Source organism: Cupressus sempervirens, chromosome 11 (assembly GCF_028749045.1).
Source record: "Cupressus sempervirens isolate cs-2001-9-10 chromosome 11, ASM2874904v1, whole genome shotgun sequence".
Classification (NCBI taxonomy): Eukaryota; Viridiplantae; Streptophyta; class Pinopsida; order Cupressales; family Cupressaceae; genus Cupressus; species Cupressus sempervirens.
This window is the reverse complement of record NC_143128.1, coordinates 437,161,045-437,180,959: the sequence shown is the minus strand read 5'-3', so window position 1 is coordinate 437,180,959 and position 19,915 is coordinate 437,161,045. Positions and strand designations below refer to the sequence as shown.

Genomic DNA, 19,915 nt, shown 5'->3' with positions numbered 1-19,915 from the left:
CAAATTCTTGTTATTTAGTTCCAAATTTTCAAAAATTTAAAATAGGACATAGGCTGAAAGTTTGTTTATTAATTTTCTATTCCATTTTGTAAAATACAGTGTCAAAATGAGCTCCCACATCGATTCTCATAGTGATGATGAAATATAATTTCATTCAGATAGTGGCAGTGAGTCAGAATATTAACCTGAGCCTGAGGTTGGGGCTAAGTATGGTGATGACACCATTGAAAGGGGCGAGCATGAGACTAACATTGGGGCTGGGCCAAATCAGCAAGGGGCTCAAACTAGTTCCACTTCATGGGTAGTGAATTTCAACTACTTGGTACTCCATCTATTGATTGCCCCTCCCCATCTTCGGCAAAGTGGGCTAGCGGTAAGTTTGATCCAAAATCTCCTCTAAAACAATTTGCCACTAGAATAACAAGTAAATCAGCATCAAGTGGCACAAGAAAGTGGAGATGCAATATTTGTGGTGATGTATAGTATGGTGGCATCACTAGACTGAATGTACACCTCCTCTTTTGGATAGGTAAAGGTGTTGGACCATGTAATTTTTTGAGTGAATCCAAAAACTTGAACTTGAGAATTGAATTCAACAAGGTTCGAATAGCTCTATAGGTGTAGCAGCAGCCCAATCGAGCAAGGGGAAACACAGGCCACAGTCTAGTGACAACAACCCTATAGCAGATTTGTTTGCAACCCAGATGAGAGAGAAGTTAGATGCATGCATTGGGAGAATGTTATTTTCCAATGGCATTTCATGCATGTTATTTTCCAATGGCATTTCACTTCATATTGCTCGGTCTCCTTATTTTAAGGAGGCATTTCAGAATGTAGCGAAGGCAGGTTACCATCATATGTGCCACCAGGTGAGCACAAATTGAGGACTAAAATTTTGGATGATGAGTATTCCAAGATTAGCGAGTCCATGGAGAGCATGACGGTTGTTTGGGAGGAATCAGGGTGCAGCATTATCATGGATGGGTGGATGGACATTAGACATCGTCCACTCATCAATGTCATAGTCACATGCACATAGGGTCCATCCTTTCTTAGGGTGGTTGATTGTTCAAGGCATCAAAAAGATGCTGATTTTAAAGCCATCGAGGAGATTGGGCCACAAAATGTGGTCCAAGTAGTAACAAATGCAACTCGTGTGTGGAGAGCTACAAGGAGGCTTGTTGAGGCCACATATCGGCATATTTGGTGGACTCCTTGTTGTGTGCATGCTATGAACAATGCTCTAAAGGACATGGGAAAGATTAGTTGGATAAAGGGAGTGGTGAATTATGCTAGAGATATGCAAATGTATATCTGCAACCACCACAGCTCACATGCACTATTTAGGAGCTTCGCCAAGAAGGAGTTCCTAAAGCTAGTTGAGACACAATATGCATCCTATTTCATTCTCTTGGAGAGAATGCTTGAGTTGCAGTGGCCACTACAACTAATGATTATGACAAATGAATGGAATAGGTGGGATGGTTCCAGGTCAGAGCAAGGGATGAAGGTGAAGGAAATAGTTAAGAGAGATGTATTTTGGAGAGATGCAAAATACATTCTCTATCATTAGGCCAGTCTTCGAGGTGATCAAGTATGGAGATGGGGATGCACCTACACTTGCAGAGCTGTACGAGTGCATTGATTCTATGCTTGGGTAGATGAGGGCAGTTGTACGAGAGAAGGACCTCACCTTAGCCTTCTACAATGATCACATTCGGCCTATTATTCAGCGTAGATGGGACAAACTTAACACACCCTTACACATGGATGCATATGCACTCAATCCGAAGTGGTACATGACTAGGCCAAATAGAGTTACACCACTTCACGATGATCAGGTGATTTATATCATTAATTTATTATATAACACTACTCATTTTAATCATCTTTAAGACTTTGTCTTAGACTCTTATCATTTTAAAAATTTAATCATTTACATTACTAGCATCTTGATTCTTCTATTTGCTAATAATTTGTACTATTTAATTTTTTCAAGTGAAGGAAGGGTTCTTCAAGTGCATACATAGGATGTATGACCTTGAGATAACAGCTAGGGTTCGCACTGAGTGGACCAAATTGCAAATCTTAAGGGTTACAATCAAGCGGCAAACGCCTCAATTGTACTTCTAAATGGAAAAAGCTTTACTAATAGGGCACAAGGACTTCTAAAAGTAAAGATATCTTAACTATTTTGCGAACTAAAAAAGAAATATAAGCTGTAAATAAAGCTTTGAGCTATATATTTCCACAATTGCTCCTAGTTAAAGCTCTGACGCCATTACTTCTTAACTATTTTATATTCAATTACCAAGAACACAAGATAACATGAATCAAAAATAACGTATGTGAATTACAGACAAAGCTTCTAATTCACACATGTAACAATCTCCCTCAATCAAAGTTAAGTCTAAATTACTCATTTATATTCACTTTTCCCTCAAAATAGTGCTACACAAACAAATTTCTATTGGTACAATTTCTCTAGAGCTCTCTTACATACCATATAAGATAAAAGATCCTTTTTACAATAAGGGAGGCACTACTTTATATAGGCACAACAGTTGAGAAAAAGATGAATGAAAAGGTCGTAGCAACTCAACCAACTTTGACCTACGCTAACTAAAAGAGAAATTATTGGGTTACATGCAACTCGCATTACATGTAATTACATCTTTTCATGCAATGCATCCTCTTAGACCTATAAATAGAAATAAAAACCAAAATAACAATCTTAAAGATTGTTTTTTAGTGCCTTGAACTTCATGATGACATTATGCACTATAGGAAGATCAGCAATCTCCATCGTCTTTGATATGGCTTCAATCCTCGCTGCATCTGCATGTGCTGATTGTACAGCCTTGGAATTTGTCACCAGAGAATCTAACAAGTGCTTTGTAGAGGATTTATATAAGACAAACTTGTTCATTGTGTGAGAACCAAAGTCTTTACAATCCAAATCACCATTGATCTTGATTGTATATTTTGAACTTGCCCTTGCAACCGCATCAAAAACATGACATGCCATTTGTTCCAAATCACAAGTAACACTTGTTTCAACTATTTGACAATCTCCAAGAGCTGCCTGCAACTTTGAAATCAGCTTCCTCAATGTTTTCTCTTTGCAACCAATAAGCCCTTGAAATTTGAAGAACATTTCACATGACGAAAGAATGTCAAATGAGACCAAGACATCTAGATCAAATTTTGCAATTTCATCCCAATCATTGAGGATTTCCTTCAAATCATCTGCTTCTCAAGTCAAAGAAGAGATCAAGTTTTGCTCCATTTCATTCATCTCTTCGACATGCCTAAGAACTACAAACGTGTCTGTGATGGCTCAAACTCCTTCAGATATGATTTCTCCTTTCCAAGACTTGGCGGCTTCAGTCAGCTTTCTTTCCTTAGATGTCTGAGACATAACAACAGTACTTTGAGAATATTGTTGCCAAATGACTTCATTCAGGCAAGAAACCTCCTGTTTGAGTTAATTTTCTTCTCCAAACTTTGTTCTTGCGGCGCATTATCAGATGTCATAGATCTACTCCTCATGGTATCATTCTTGCTGAGTTTGGGGCTCATCCTTTCAGACTTGCAGCCATTTTTGACTTAGTTTGGTTTCTTCATCGCCTTCGTGGGTTTGCTGATATGGTTGGAGACCGTGATCGTTACTCTTATTTAGCTTATTGCTCTTCAATTTCCATGGCGGCTGCTGAGTCTGGTGCTCGTGCACGGTGTCGGTATGCACAAGTCTCTTCTTTGTTGCATTCGATTGGGATTGATATTGATCGTCTCCCCCCTTTTCAGTTTTCTTTAGATGCCCCTGCTCATCTTCTCCCTTCTCGGCAGGAGTTGAAAGAGCGTGTTCGTCTTGATATTTATAGATGTTACATTACTGCTACCTGGGTTAACCCTACTGGTGGATTACGCCCACGGATGTCATTTTATGCGACAAACTTTTTGGAGATCTCAGATGGGATTATTGCTCGACCTAGCTATCTTTCACGACGTTGGTCTCATGCCCTGCGTATCTCTTTAGGTTCTTTCAGAGTTGGTTCCCACTGTCTTCGGGCTCAGTTGGATCATCATATTGACAGGGAGGAGCGAACTTGTTTGTTCTGTTCTTTAGGGGAGGTGGAGGATGAGGCTCACTTTCTTTTTCGATGCCCTATTTATTATGATATCAGAGGGAGGTTCTTTTGTTTGTTCAGAGAGTGCTTCTCTCTCTATGATTTCTTTAGCTATTATGATCAGAGATGCCTTGCACTGTATCTGCGTGAGGCCACTATGCTCCTGGATAACATGATTCAGACTCTACTTCCACACCAGCACTCATCTACTCAGCTCATTACTGCCTTTTTTACACCTTTGTGTGGTGTGAAAAGGCCCTCTAGCTCTATTCGGCCTAGTGATCTTTCTAGATGCGTCAAATCCCGTTCTGCTTATAAGCACCAGCGACACTCTTCTGGGACAGGTCGGAGACAGTGTAGTACCTCTATGCATCGACACGTGTATCATTCTATGACTGATTTCTTCTCACCCAAGAACGACTCCTAGTGCTTTCTGTTGCTTGTATTTGTTTGTTGTTGTTGCTTTTCTTCGGACACCTTTGTGTGCTCCTGTTGGTTTCAGCCCTGCTTTGTTGTAATCTTTCAGTCCCATAGACCTCTTTTTGGTCTTTTGTTGGACATTAATATCATTATCTTATCTTATCTCCCAAAATTCATGATTGCTTTTCGATACATTTGCTAATGCATCTTCAGCATCTTGTAAACAACTCAAATGTGATTGTTTCCCGATTTCAACCTTAGTGAACTTGTAATCAAAACAAGTAACTTCTTCAACAGGTTTGTCTACAAATGGCTCAACAACTTCTACAAATTTGGTCTTATCCGAATCAACCAAAATCCTTGAAACAATCTTATCTTTCAAAGATTTGGATTCGATTTTCTTGATAAGGAGATTATCCAGAGGTACAACCACTTTTCCTCTCTTTGTTATTCTGCTTAACCATGCAAGCAAGCTGGAACTTTCATCCATGGAAGCAGGTACAGTGGAGACCATTGGCATTCATCCAAATTGTATCTCCATCGTCACTGAACAAGATTTAGTCTGCACAGCTAAATTCATTGGTGCATGATATAAGAGGACTCCATCAAAAAAAGCTCAAAACCCGTCAAAGATGTATCAAGTTGGGAAACTTGACCATTTGTAAGAGTTGGAAAATCCTCAAACATGCCCCCCAAATGCTCATATTGTTCATTTGCCAAGATGAGAGGAGCGACAGAAGAAATAGGAAGAGCTATTGTATTGACTTCAAAAACTAGAATAGAAGGTCTGAAAACAGTGGAGAATGAATCCACATCATCATCTACTTCATCACAAAAAGATGTTTCATGCATGGATGGTGCATGACCTTGTGCATACTGTTGTCACTTAGGTTTGCACCCTTGTCTAAGGCCTATGCGCGAGGACAACCTAGTGAAACATGGAAACAACCTCCAAGCTGTGGGACTTGAACTACGAGGTTGAGTCTCCGGAGAAGGCCGGCTTCCTCTTACTGTCAAGGCGCACCTATCTATTCTCAGAAGGGAAAGGGAGAAAGAGAGCGTTAAAGCAAATCTACCTAGTCTAATCTAAGGCGGCGATGCACCAAAACAGAGTGTTCAGACTCATTCCTACCCATATATATACTACAAAACCAGAATAACATACAAAAGTCATACACGTCCAGACTTATATCGATCAATAATCACATACAGATCAGAAAAAAACCAACCGAATGACACTAGGTAAAGGAGATTTCACTTATGTATTATCCAATAGGCCAAAGATAGATACAGTATGCAGATCATTGATCTCAACAATACACCAATGGGAGGCAAAGTGATGCACATTCACACTGATGGCTGAAAGAGATGATACAGGCTATTACATGGCTTAGAGACAAAGGGATTTTACACTGCAAATCTGCAAGCAGTAGCAGAGAAAATCAGAAAGAATCGACCTTGAGAACAGATCACAAAATTGCCTTTATAGATCAGGCACAACTGAAGATTTCCGCGTTACATTCACTTCTTACCTACTGGCATTAACTTCCCATCTTGAGAATCCAATCGGGGATCTGATTGAAATCCTGGCCTGCATACCAAAAAAAATTTCTTTCTGAGAAGAGCCTGGAGAAGATAGAAACGGCGCCACAACATTCCCTGACATGGTAGATGGATCGACCGGATGGATGGAGTGTCCTTATGTCCTGTATTCATTCCTGATAGGTCGGAAATGATCGCGAAGATCAGATCGCAAGATACGTCGATCGTCTCTGCATCTTGGTTCATCAATCATCCTAGCCTATCAGTCGACCCGATTTCTTATATGCCGACTAGGCCACGCGGGCCAACCGTAATCCTTTGTTTTGCCACCTGGAGAGTCCTTCCGCGATTGACTGCCTTCATCGAACTAACCGCGTCACCCTACCATCTAACCGCTGGCCGTTAGCTAATCGCCACGTCGAAAATCGGACCCACGAGGACACGTGTCAATCGGGCGCAATGTCGCCATGGTAAAAATCTTGCAGCTTCACTAAGGCGACATGGCGCCTACCGTTGATCTTTTCTCATCCGACGATCACGAAGACTCGTCTTGCTCTGTGCTGTCTTTACCCCGGGCCCATCGTATCTGGTGACAACTCAGCATCCGCACCGCACCTGAATGACACGTGGTAAGTGGGCGCTATGTCGCCATGATAAAAATCTCGCAGCTTCACCAAGGCGACATGGCACCTACCGTTGATCTCCTCTAATCTGACAGTCACAGAACTTGACCTCCCGTAACCCTCTGTTTCTATTGATTCGCCGGGCCCGCTAATACGTGGCGTCCTCCTGTTGGTTTGTCGGTCATCCCATCCTAACCGCTTCTGACGGCATGAAATGCAGCTCCGCCAGTACATGTGGCGCACGGGCGCTATGTCGCTGATGCTAAAGTCCGGGTAGTTCCCGATGGCGAGATAGTGCCAGCCGTAGATCTTTGCAGATCTGACGATCAGAGCGACATCGTACTTCACTCGCCGTCCCTTCTGAAAACTACTGGGCCCGTGGTACGCCGTGTCCTGACATATACACATGGCATCATCTGATTGGTGAACCCGAGACTTGATCCATAGAATGGCCACGCGGCGGATGGGCGCTATGTCGCCATAATAACATCTGCGCATCTCCGCCATAGCGAGATGGCGCCATCCGTTGACGCAATCAAATCCGACGGTGGAGATCATAATCTTGACTGTGCCAACCGTACTGATAGAGACTCCAGCCTGGTTACACACGGCGATTCCTTACTGGCCCAGCGGAACACCACCAGGCAATCTTGCGACTTGGCCTCACAGGGTGACCACGTGTCGACCAGGCGCCATGTCGCTATGGGAAAATCGAGGCTAAATTCCCATAGCGCCATAGCGCCCAACCGATGACATGTCCCTATCTGTGCGTGGTTCCTTTTGATTCGCTGTCGTGGCACCGAGCTCCGCCAACTGGGCAGATGAGGTACATAATGGGGCCCAATATTTTGTTTGAAGCTCTCGCTGTTTATTTTCTCCGGCCCGCCAAACTTTACCCGACCGTCGCAACATTTTTTCGGCAACGTGACCCGCCCGCCGTCGTGAGCATCTCCGCCGGGCGCTATGTCGCCATGGAGATTTTCCGGTTGGCGAGCGATAGCGCCATAGCGCCTGCAGCGCCAAAAAACTTTCCCGACCCGCCCTCCGTTGTAGCCCACCCGTCGGGCCCACCAAACACGTGTCAATCGGGCGCAATGTCGCTGATACTATCTCCCGTGCAACTTCCGATGACGAGATCGCGCCGACCGTCGATCCATCTAAAATCTTATGGAAGAGAAACTTTGGCGAGTCGGGGCATTAAAATAACAATTTTTTAGGCTAACCGTTGAACAAGCCGCGGATTTGAATTTGAGTCTTTGGCGGTAAAACCAGAGGTAACACATACCTTGGGGGAGATATGATCATAACTTCCCCTTCTTCTTCCTCATCCTCTTCGTCTAATTCTATTTCCAATTCCTCCTCTGATTCTTGAATTGGTTCAGAGATCTCAGATGACTTTGATCCCTTTCCACCCTTGAACTTGAATTTGAGGGAACTCTTCACATCAGAAAAGGAGACACCATCTTTCACTTTAATTTCTAGTTGTGACTTCCTTCCAAGAGGGCCAAAGCTTCCACAATCCAAACCCCAACTTAGAATTAACTCTTTTTAGGCCTTTCATTTTCAGCCACTTGTTGGTGTTTACCAAAATGGATTGAAATCTATCCAAGATAGATATACCTTCCTTCTGCTACCACTGAATAGGAAAAGGGCACCTTTTATCAAAACCGGCCTAATGAAATTCCAAACCAAGGATGTTGCCATCATCTTCAACTTGGAAAATCTGAAGGAATCTCCAACACGTTAAGATAGATTATCTACTGCAAAGTTAATCTGCAGTAGTCCATCTTCATTATATCCAGCTTTGTTCTCATATCAATCCAGATATCCTCGACACGGTTAGCATGTGCGAAAGCCCTCTTGATTTGAGAATTCATTTCTCAATAATCAAAGTCAAATCGGGCTTTGAACTTCTTCAAGGTGATCAATTGCAATTTTGCTTCCATATTCTTTGCTTTGTGCACAGAGTTGATCAAATAGTTACCAATCGCCAAAGGATTTGGCAGAAGTGATACCGAAACCAAGCCTATCCAAAGTATGTTGATCACTCTGCACTTCCATTAGTTGTTTGGCTAACTCCATCAAGATGATCCTCTTAGTAGCATACCTAGGTAAGGTATATGGCTCATAAAATACCCAACTCTCAAGTATGTAAAAGTTGGAAACTGAATAAATATACAACCGTACTGATTCACCTTTTCCCAGGCTGCATCAGATACCCACTTGATGCATAACTGTTTATCGAATAAACACCGAAAGTGCCCAAAGAAAGCATCTTGAACTCTTCTGTAATTAAACTTACTATTAGCCAAAGTAATATAGTCATAATAATCCCAAACTGGAATCTGAAGACGATCTCCTTTGGTTGAGAAACTAGAGAAAGATCCCATGGCGACAACAATGTAGACAAGGTAGGAGTTCAAGTAAAAAGGCATTGAAGTTCCTACGTTCAGCAGCTGCTGGCAGAGTGCAGTGCTAATCAACTCTCCCCAAAAGATGTGTTCTCTGTTTTCCATGACTTGGAAGATGAATTCGTACATCCACGACTCGAAATCAGTGGAATCTTTGAGAAGGCAAATTTTGCTAAGTAGAATGATCAGATCTTTGTATTCTTGTTTAGAGTTAGACCTGTGAACGCTCTTTGGCCATCTTTAGAAGTTGTTCATTTTATTATCTAACCAATATTGGTTAACATACTTATGATAATCACCTTTCTTCTCATTCCAGCTTGCCAAAGATGGTTCTTTGGTTAGATATGCACATTCTGCATTATGTGGTACCTTGAAGATTTGCTCAATGACCTCTAGATCAAGAATAATGATAACCTTGTTGTCACCATCCTTGATCATCTTCGATTTTGGGCTGAAATGTCTTACACATCTAAGAACGAAATTAGGTTCCATGACACCCATAGGAAATGCAAACACCAAGTGAATGTGATTGGAAACTTAGTAGATCCGATGGAATGAGCTCAAAGAGAAATCATATACATATGCAATGATTGGAGATGAAATGGAAATGGAGTGTGGAATGAAGTGTTATAAAGGTGGAAAATGGAAAATGGAATGAAATGAAAGGAAAATGAATGTGTGAAGGCGGAAGGCATGGGAATGCGTGCAAATGAAGATTGCTGATTTTCAAACGTGACTTAGGGTTTTCAAAACGTTATTGCACGAAAAATGACTACATGTAAGTCCAACATGTAACAAAAAATGAAAGATGAGATAAGATGTGAACGAGGAAGGAGGATGAGCTTACATGTAAGTGCGGATAATTGATGAGATGCGAACCATGGAAAGACATGGAAAATGGAAAAACATGTATTTGCTCATGAAGGCATGAGTGCATATGGAGAGATTGAAATGAAAAATGGAAAAGGAAAAATGAACTTTATAGTTCATTTTTGGTGAAAAGGTGTAGTCAAAGTACATGAAAAATGAAAATGACATTTTTTTGACTTTTCAAAAAGTGACTAAGTCAAAAACGGGTTTTGGAGATGCAATTACACAATGCTTTTTCATATAATCATGTCATGCGAGTGGATAAGGAAAGTGAGATGAGTGAAAATGGAAGTGGAAAATGAGATTACACGCACATGCTGATGGTGAATGAGATGCAAAACATGTAATCGCGTTTGTCAAATGAGACGCGAAGTGTTGTGACATGGAAGATGAAAATTGAATGTGGATGACGCTTTTGCGTGAAATGAAAAAAAAAAGTTCTTTCCCAAGAACTTGTAACTTCTCCAAAATGGAGAAAACTGGAAGGCAAAGCAAACAACACAAAAACTTCAAAAGAAAAACATACCTTTCGCAAATGACTCAAACATGTCAACAAGCGAAGCACTTCAACATGCAAATTCGAATTTGGAGTTTGGGGAAAAACCAAAAACATGAAAATGAACAATTTCATCATTTTTAAAGGAAAAATGCACTTTCCATGGTATCAATTTCAACAAGTGGCAATAATTGTAGCAATCATTAAGCATAAATGTGCATAAATTTAGCAAGATAAGCACAAATTAAATACCAAGAAAGAATATGTCCACTTACATAAGGATTAAGTGCCAAAAATGATGGAGGGGAAGCTCCAAATTTGAAAAATTCTTCAAAAAACACTTGAGACTCTTTCAAAATTTGCAATTTTGAATTGGAAAAGACAGCAAAAGAGGCGTTTTCAAAGGTAAATGCCAAAAATGTGCCCTAAGTTTTCTCTAAATCCCAACATTTGTTATATGCACATGCCCTCGAGACGTTTTCATAAAAAAACATATTTCTCTAAGTCAGAGATCAAAATGTTTTGGCTTCAAAAAGCCAAAATGCGTATCACAATGTAATGAGAACACCAAGAAATGTCAAATTGATTCCTCTTTGGGCCAAAACGTAAGCCAAAAATGGAGTTTTTTGAAGATTTTCCCAAAAACGTGCCCTTGGAAGGAGTTTGAAATAACGTTTCTTAGCAATATAAATCCATTTTCAATATTGAAAAACCCATGGATAGGCAAAAACAACCCTATTGGAGAAGATTTTCTGAAAAACCATGAAGGAAATCAACCACAATCTTCAAAAACAGGTTCTTGGAGGCTCTTTGCATGTGTTCTTCCAAAAAAGTGTTTCTCAAGAGCAAAAAACATGGACTTTAATGCGAAACGCACCTTTTAGCATATTTTAAAATCTCTCAATAGTGCAAAACACACCTTTTAGGAGTGACTGCATATTTTAAAATATGCTATAAAATGCAAAACGTACTTTTTGGTGGTCATTGCATATTTTAAAATATGCTTTTAGCTTGAAAACTCACCTTTTCATGGTCGGTACACATTTTAAGTGAAAACTCTCATTTTTTATGCAAAGACATTAAAAAGGTCCACTTTGATGAATTTATACTTCTAAGTCGAATTTTATATACCATGGCATGTAGAAGGTCCACTTTTGATGACTTTAAGTTATTTAATAAGCACATGTCAATTTAAATTCATTAAAATATTACTTATTTGGAACATAATTATATTTACATATCATATTAATAATATAACATGTAAATATCATTTAAAAAGTAATATTTACTAGAGCATTTGATTTAAATGTTAAAAACTAAAATGAACTATATAGTTAATATAGTCACTTAAGTGAAAAATAAAAAAATAAACTCAACTCAAATATATAACATGAAGTGCACTATAGTTAATTTAAGTGAAAAATTAAATGATGAAATAACTTAGAAACATAACATAAAGTGAATTTAAGTTATCTTTTTCAAAAAGTGAATGTCAAATTAAAAATATAATGTAGTACTTAATTCATGTTGTTGCACCAAAGAGGTCCACTTTTTGGGCACTAAAACGGCCATATCTCTTGACAAACAACTTTGATTATGCCTTAGGTTAGATCAAACGGAAGGGGAAACCGAAAGCCATGATTCGAGCAAGACCAAAGGACTAAAAACCAACAAACACATTCAAAAACAAAGAAAAGGACGATGAAGGCCTAGCAAATCAAGCATAGGCTCGACAGATAGAAAAACAGAAAAGACATGACAAAAGCCTTCAGTAAAAGAATTTAATATACGAATTGGAGTTGATTGATCGATCAACATAAAACAATTGAATATCAAATTCAACTTAGAGAGACGCAAAACTAGTTTGAAAAATTTTCGTACTGTTACCAACATTTTATGGTGACAAAATGAAGGACAACATGATCCATTAAAACACTAATTTTTCTACTCATTTTTAGATTTGACATACTTGCTAAGAGAAAGAAAAAAAACATAAAAGCAGGAGCAGCGGTGAGAAAAGATAGTGCTTAGTGAGGAAAGATTGTGTTTAGTATTTTGTAACTATTTTAGTTGGACTTCACTTTATTTCATTCTGATTTCATGCATAGTACTTGGAGCCTTTAGGTATTTTAATTTTTGCTATATATGTATGCGATATTGTTAATATGGAAGTACTTAGTATTTGTCATTTGAGAATATTCCTTGCATTGATCTTCTAAAATGTCTATGGTGAATGGTTTATCAATGTTATGATATGCATATTTGAATTTTGTTTCTATATATAAAAAATCCCCTATGTTTTTAATCGTTGTCCCCTAGGGTCTCGTCCCCTAAATTTTGGCTTCAACCCGTACCCATACTAGAAACACGTCCCTGTCCCCTAAAATGTCCCCATCCCAGAAACTCTGTGGACCATAGATAAATTGTGATTCAATTTGATATGTGATAATTTCATGCTTCTATATATCTTGTGTTCCGAATATTCTTTTAAGTGTTTTAAAATTGCAAAGTTCATCGAGGATGATGAAAAACAAAGGGAAGGGTATGTTACATCCCCTATTTTTGCTTGACTATAAATGTTCTATATAGTTGTTAAGACTTCAAGCAAAATTGAGGTGGTTGGTTAAATTTGTTATTCATTTTCGTTTCATATGAAAATGAAGTATTAGTTGTTCATTATGGTTTCATATGAAATTGAAGTGTTGGTTATTCGTTACAGTTGATGACAATTATAAATAGTAGTTTTCGTTATGATGTTATATGAATGGAAAATGGTTTAGCTAAATGATTATTTGATTTTGGTAAAGTAATTTGAAAATATGTTATTACCATGGTAAATTTCTTTTTGTAGGAACATGACAAAGGAGGGAAGCATTGCGAGAGAGGGAAATGGGCATGAGTGCAACATCTACCATTGAGCTAACAAGTATGAGTCCTAAATCGTCATGGCTAAGGGAAATTGGACTAGACAAGCAAGGGTATATTAAGTGATCACAATGAGCTAACTAGACCAACACAATTAATAAGATAATAAGATGAACGAATTAAGAACAATTGTACCTTTATAATATGGGTCAATCTTAGAGTTTCCTTGTTATGTAGAACATGTTCTAGTATAATGATACCATGGTACTTACACGTACTTGTACATGTAAATACATATATACGTATACATGCGTATATTCAAATGTGAGTACATGAATGTATAGGTTTACTTAAAATATGAGGTATACACAAAAATATATATATTTAGAATACTATGTATATGTGTACATACATATACAAATATATGTAGACACAAATGGTGTCATTATACTAAAACATCATAAGCAAATTATTATTTCCATTTTGTGTCAAGGTTTTAATATTATCTTCATCAGTACTTTGATATTATTTTTTCCATCGGCCTCTATTATTATTTTTCATCGGCCTTTTATTTTCCATCGGCCTTTTATTTGTGACTTCCAATTATGCATATCAAGAATGTATCTTTATGTTTCCCCAACTTTAGAACATCTTGCTCGCAACTCCTCTTGGGAGATTAAATTTGTAAACCAAGCATGTGTGAGGCAAGTAAGGCCATTCTTTCAATAACTATGGTAACACTCACTATCAGGGATAGAATTTACTACCTGCAGCCATACTTTTCCAGCTCTCCATTGTTCTCTGCCTGCAATTTAACTCGAGCCTTCTCAAGCATTCCCATACCTCATCTATAAGCAGTTATCACAACCACAGAGGAGATCAAATAAATAGAAGGAGCCATGTCAAGCCAATTCATAGCTATACCAACAATCAAAGGTGACATACCCAAAAATTATAGTCGTGTGTCCTTCTGCTCTTCTCTTTATTTCATTATTTGTGAATGCAAGCTCTGAGACTTGTGCACCAAGTATCATTGATCTTTTGAGTATAAGACAATGCCAGAATGAATTGTTTATATGAGCTACAATCATCCAACATGAATGCTTATGTACATGTAATCAGCTGAATCATCTTCTATATATTTTTCATAATTTCATTTCAAAACTTAAATAAGTGGGAAAGAAAATCAAATCTGTGCATCCTTATACTGGGGTATAATCCATAAGCCTCTGAGAAAATAAGAGGCACTGTCATCATAGAGTTAATGATATTGTTTATGAAATGCCATGAACCTTTTCATAATATCTATTAAAGGCCCCAGATGGGCAAAGAAATCTTGTTTGTAATGAACAGAGTTTAATCAAGAATCATGGACAACCACACCGGGGTTCATCAAGGATGACCAGCAAGGTTGAACTAAAGGGTGTAGGCTGATAACAATTAATTAAGGCAAATAACTTGAAAAACAAAATGTCAAAAAGCAGTACAAACTAATCAGTAAATGAATATAAGCAAGTATATTAAATAGAGTCAGCTCGTGGTGGTCAAAAGGTATAAGTCTTGTTGCCATGTTGAGCAGTGGGTGATCACTGGATGTTAGAATAGCTTCCAATTAGATAGATAGGTTGATGAAAGGAGTTCGCAACCCATCCAACTATGATGTTAATACTCTAACATCACGATGCTCAGTGGCAGGACAGAGATATTCCCATGCCTAATCTCGTGCAGGGAGGCCTTTATCAGATGAGATTGTGTGGGGATACTACGGGTTCGTGGTTGGAGGTTAAGCCTCTAGCAATGCTTCTCCTCTCCACCCAATACCAAGACTTGTACAACACAGAACGGATCTGCAACCATGTCTCCCTTTTTTATCAAGCATTCTACTTTTGTATATTTTCAAGTTCAATTGAAATTATATTAGTTAGTTGTTAACGTTGTAATCTTTTCCATGTTTTCAAGAAGCTAATTCAATAAATAATTTTTCATTTCCCCTTCATTCTAATGATAAAACAAATTATCTCGAATTCAATTAATATGTTATAGCTGTTAAATCTCTTGCATACGAATATGTGAAAAAGTTGTTTTCACTATCTTTCATGCATGTGAATCAGGAAAGTAACGAAATCCATAATTTATAAATTGTTATTTAAGGTAGGAAAAATAGCTTGTTACAAAGATATACTACAAATTCTACAAAAAAATCTAAATTCTCTCACAATAGCACAAAACAAAGAGAAATATTAATTGAATATATATAATAAAAAATGACCAAGGAAATTTAATTGATAACCCAAAAGAACTGGAAAATGAAGCAATTGCTTTCTTCAAATATACATGAAACAATTAGGATTCTTCAAACCTTATCTCACAACAAGAACTACTTAAAAATATTCCTAATATTGTAACTAATGATGATAAAAGGAAGTGGAAGAGATAAGAACAACACTTTTTCAAATGCAACTAGAAATAACACCTAGTCCAAACAGCTTCCAAGCCGGATTTTTCCACAAATGTTGGCATTTCATGGTTGATGAACTCTAAGAGTTCATTGAAAATACTATAAAATCTAAGAACCTTTTAAGATAAATCAATAATACATTTTTAACACTTATTCCAAAAAAATATGAAGTGGACCAATTAGGCGACTTCAAATCAGTTGCTCCTTATAATACTAGCTACAAAATTTTATCCAAGGCATTAGCCAACAATTTAAGGACACTCCTTCGTCACATAAAACCTAAAGAGCAACTAGGTTTCTTCCTGGTAGATCCATCTTTGATAAAATCATTATTATACAAGAATTGGTCCACTCTGTCCAAAAGAACAAGGACCCTAGTATGATTATTAAATTAGACCTACAAAAGGCATACGACAAAGTCAATTGGAAACTTTTATATAGATGCCTAGAAGCATTGACTTTTCTATACAATGGATAAACCTCATCTTCAATTGCATATCAATACCTAAAGTATCTATTCTCTTCAATGGCACATTTGAAGGTTTCTTTGACCTTTCAAGGGAGGTTAGACAAGGAGATCCTATTTCTTCTTTCCTCTATGTCATCATGGCCGAGGCACTTGCAAGAATGGTCTCTCAGGCTCAGCAACTACGGTAGATTTCTACAACAAAAGTAACTAGAGGGGTGTCTAATGTTACCCACCAACAATTTCCAGATAATAGTATTCTTCCTCTAAAAGCTCCAAATTTCAAGCAATAAAACACAAAGAAATATTAAATTCGTATGTGAAAGAATTTGGTCCACATGTAAATGCTCAAAAATATTAAATTTACTTTTTGAATACTAACAATAAATCGGAAGATGAAACATGCCAAATTTTGGGTTTTAAGGAAGGTAAATTTCAGCCAAGCCAGTAAAAGTCGGGCATTATGAAACGGTTCCAAAATTTACAAGTTTGCAATCAGCGGTATAATTATAATTGTTATTGTTATTTCTTGACACAAATCATAAAAGCCCAAAGATGTAATAGTCCATAACCATGACTTTGTAAGGAATCTCACTGGCATTGTAAACATATTGTTACCCCCTACCTAATAGGGTGTGGAATTGTAATACAAATACTAAAATCTGGATATGCTAATGTGTAATAACCCCAATAGGTTATAACTTCTTCAACACCAAAAATCTTTATACTTCAGTTGTTTGACATTTCGTCAAACACTTTGCAAGCAAGCTCTGATACCACTATAATGGCCCTCTTCAAATCTGCCCTCAAAAAATGCTGATGAAAGCTCAAGGAATTTCATCAAACAATTCGCATGCAAGGGACGTATGACTGATATAGTATTTCAGCTAGCTTCAAATGACTTTTTCTTCAATTTGCATCAATGAGAATCTTGTGCTAGAAGACTACAATGGACTACACAATGACCTAACATGAGTGAGCTACTAATTTTGACAATATTCAGTGCATATATATGATCTAAGCATGAGAAATGAACACCTACAGCCAACTGACATTTTTACAAATAGTTGGTATGCAAACTAACTAGCTGATAAATAATGATATTAAATTGCTTAAATAGCACCAGCAACTATTATCTTCTTAATTGCAATGAAAATTACAATGCTCATGAAATATGGCCAAGACTTTGGCATTTACATGGATTACAAAATGATAATGCTGGTATAATGCACACTTACAGCTGAAAGCTTAAAAAATAATACTAACAAAAGAACCTGGTTGTAGATGGCTGTAATAATTTCCTTCTATGCTGCCCCTTCTGCTTTGCTTTTTTCGAACTGCTTTTTCGGCTTGCTTTTTTCGGTTTTGCTTTTTCAGACAGCTTTTTCGTACCCGCTTTTTCAGCCTGCTTTTTCGGTTCCGCTTTTTTCAGACTGCTTTTTTGTACCCGCTTTTTCAGCCTGCTTTTTCGGTTCCGCTTTTTCGGACTGCTACTATGTTGAATCTCAAGACCATATCTTTCAATGGCGTCAAGATTTCCAGCTTGAAGGGATTTCGTCCTCCAAACTATTGAGACATAATCTCCAGAAAATTTTCCAATTTCTTTGATATTTCCAAGCCTACTAAAAAGAAGCTCTTCCCTTTCTTTTATAGTGTTCTCACAAGAGCTCAATCCTTCGTTTTCTCAATGTGGGATAAAAGATAACTCCCTTTACGTAACTTATGTCTCCAATGTGTTATAAAATAAAGGAGACTCTTTTAATTTAAATATTTCCCACAAACTATAGTCTATGCATTAATAAAGTTAAATATTTAAATTTAACTTTATAAAATAGCTTTATCAATGCATAACAAATCTTATCAATGATAAACAAGTCTTTTTGTCGATTTTAAACAATTACCATCGACATACCGCTGCCACTGGATGTCCGACCATATCCAAGATGACTTACTATAAATAGTAAGTATGCTCAAAGTTGCCTCAAAACCCCCTCAGAAAGACCTGCAACTGAAACTATCTAGGCCAAATGGCCTCTAAGCCCCTTTAATGTCCTGGTTAGCCTACGAGACCGTGGGGAAATAGGCTAACGACAACATCATACTATGAATGCTAAAAAAGGGAACATTACAGTCCGCCGTTGTCAAAATTGCTTGTCCCCAAGCAATGGTCGAACAACAACCCAATCAATCCACCTGGATCCCAAATGTAGTCATGAACTATACTGTTGTCATTCAACATAGGCTCCTGCAACAACCTCTGAAAATTAACCAAGAGGAATCCATAATCAAATTGGCGAATAGAACTCACCCAAACTCCAAAGTCAAGAACCCATGAGAAACAAGCTCTCGAAATATCAGAACCCAAGTAGAGTAGATAACCCAAACTGCCAACATAGTAAATACCATCAACACATCCCACTAGCCTATACAGAATGTATAATCCAACTCTGCAACAATGGTGAACGCTCCCAAATGAAACTGTACCAAGTATGGAGAATCCACACACTGTACAACTCCTGCAGTCAACACAACTCTGCAGATCACCGACCACTGTCTCATAACCATAACTCCCATGCACCGCTGATGGTGAAAAGACATCACAAGATAAATAACAAGAAATGGAACCCAAACCAAATTTGCCTGCCACCAACTCCTCAGCACAAGGATCAAATGCTAACTGATGTACATACCCTGCAGTATAATGCTGATAAAAAGAACCAACCCCAATCAACAGCTCACCATGAACAAGTGATACAACTCATTGTGACTGATCACCAGTAAGTCAAGAGATGTCATAGCCAAAGGCGTAGAATCAATAACAACAACCGCTGAAGCATCACTCCCAAACTCCTGCTCTAAGTCATGTATTATCAAGTTGTCAACCGCAGAACCTATCGCCATGTCATGCCCATCACAACTCTCATCCCGAGGCGTCAAACCGTCCCATAACTGATGAAAAGCACTAGGAACCAAAGTACATCTATGTATCATCATCTCATCAACATGGTCATCAAAGGTAAATTGATGAGCATACCTCACAGTGTAATGCCGATAGAATGCGCCAATCTTAGACAGTGGCTCAGACTGCAATCGATCATTAACCATGTTGGAACTGACTACTACCTCCGAAGACATCACCAAGGGAGTAGTATTACTAGCAGGAACCATGCCAACTGCCGGCTCACCAATATCACACATGATCTTTGATACAATATCTCTAGTCTCTGTGCCATCAGTACTAGAGGCCACCACCATGTCAGGCATACCAAAACAATCTGCTGCAACACCCAACTCAACTGATCCTGACTCTTGTGGGAACGAACCCGATATGCCAATGTTAGTATCAAGGATGGATGCATTCCCATCTCCACTGTCTTTGACAATCTCGACCATGGACATCCTCAGATCACTAGACACCACAGATTGTGACTGTACAGAATCTGGTAAAGACTGCAGTCGCTCTAACTCCATGGTCACCTTAGCCAAATGAAACTGTGACTCCTCGAAAGCCAACTGTGTACTCTCAAGAATCTCAGAAGTCACCTCGAGCTGTTGAGTAAGCTCACTCATTTCATCTTCCTTGGCCAATAATGCATCGTATGCTGTACTCCCCCACTCCATAAGATAATCTCTG

The 19,915-nt window shown here is 38.3% G+C and overlaps 1 protein-coding gene across 2 annotated transcripts in view; it reads right to left on the bottom strand.

The window, feature by feature from the left end:
• The window catches only part of ORC3 (origin recognition complex subunit 3), a 203,952-nt gene that overhangs the window by 57,579 nt on the left and 126,458 nt on the right, over positions 1-19,915 (bottom strand). The window lies entirely within an intron of this gene.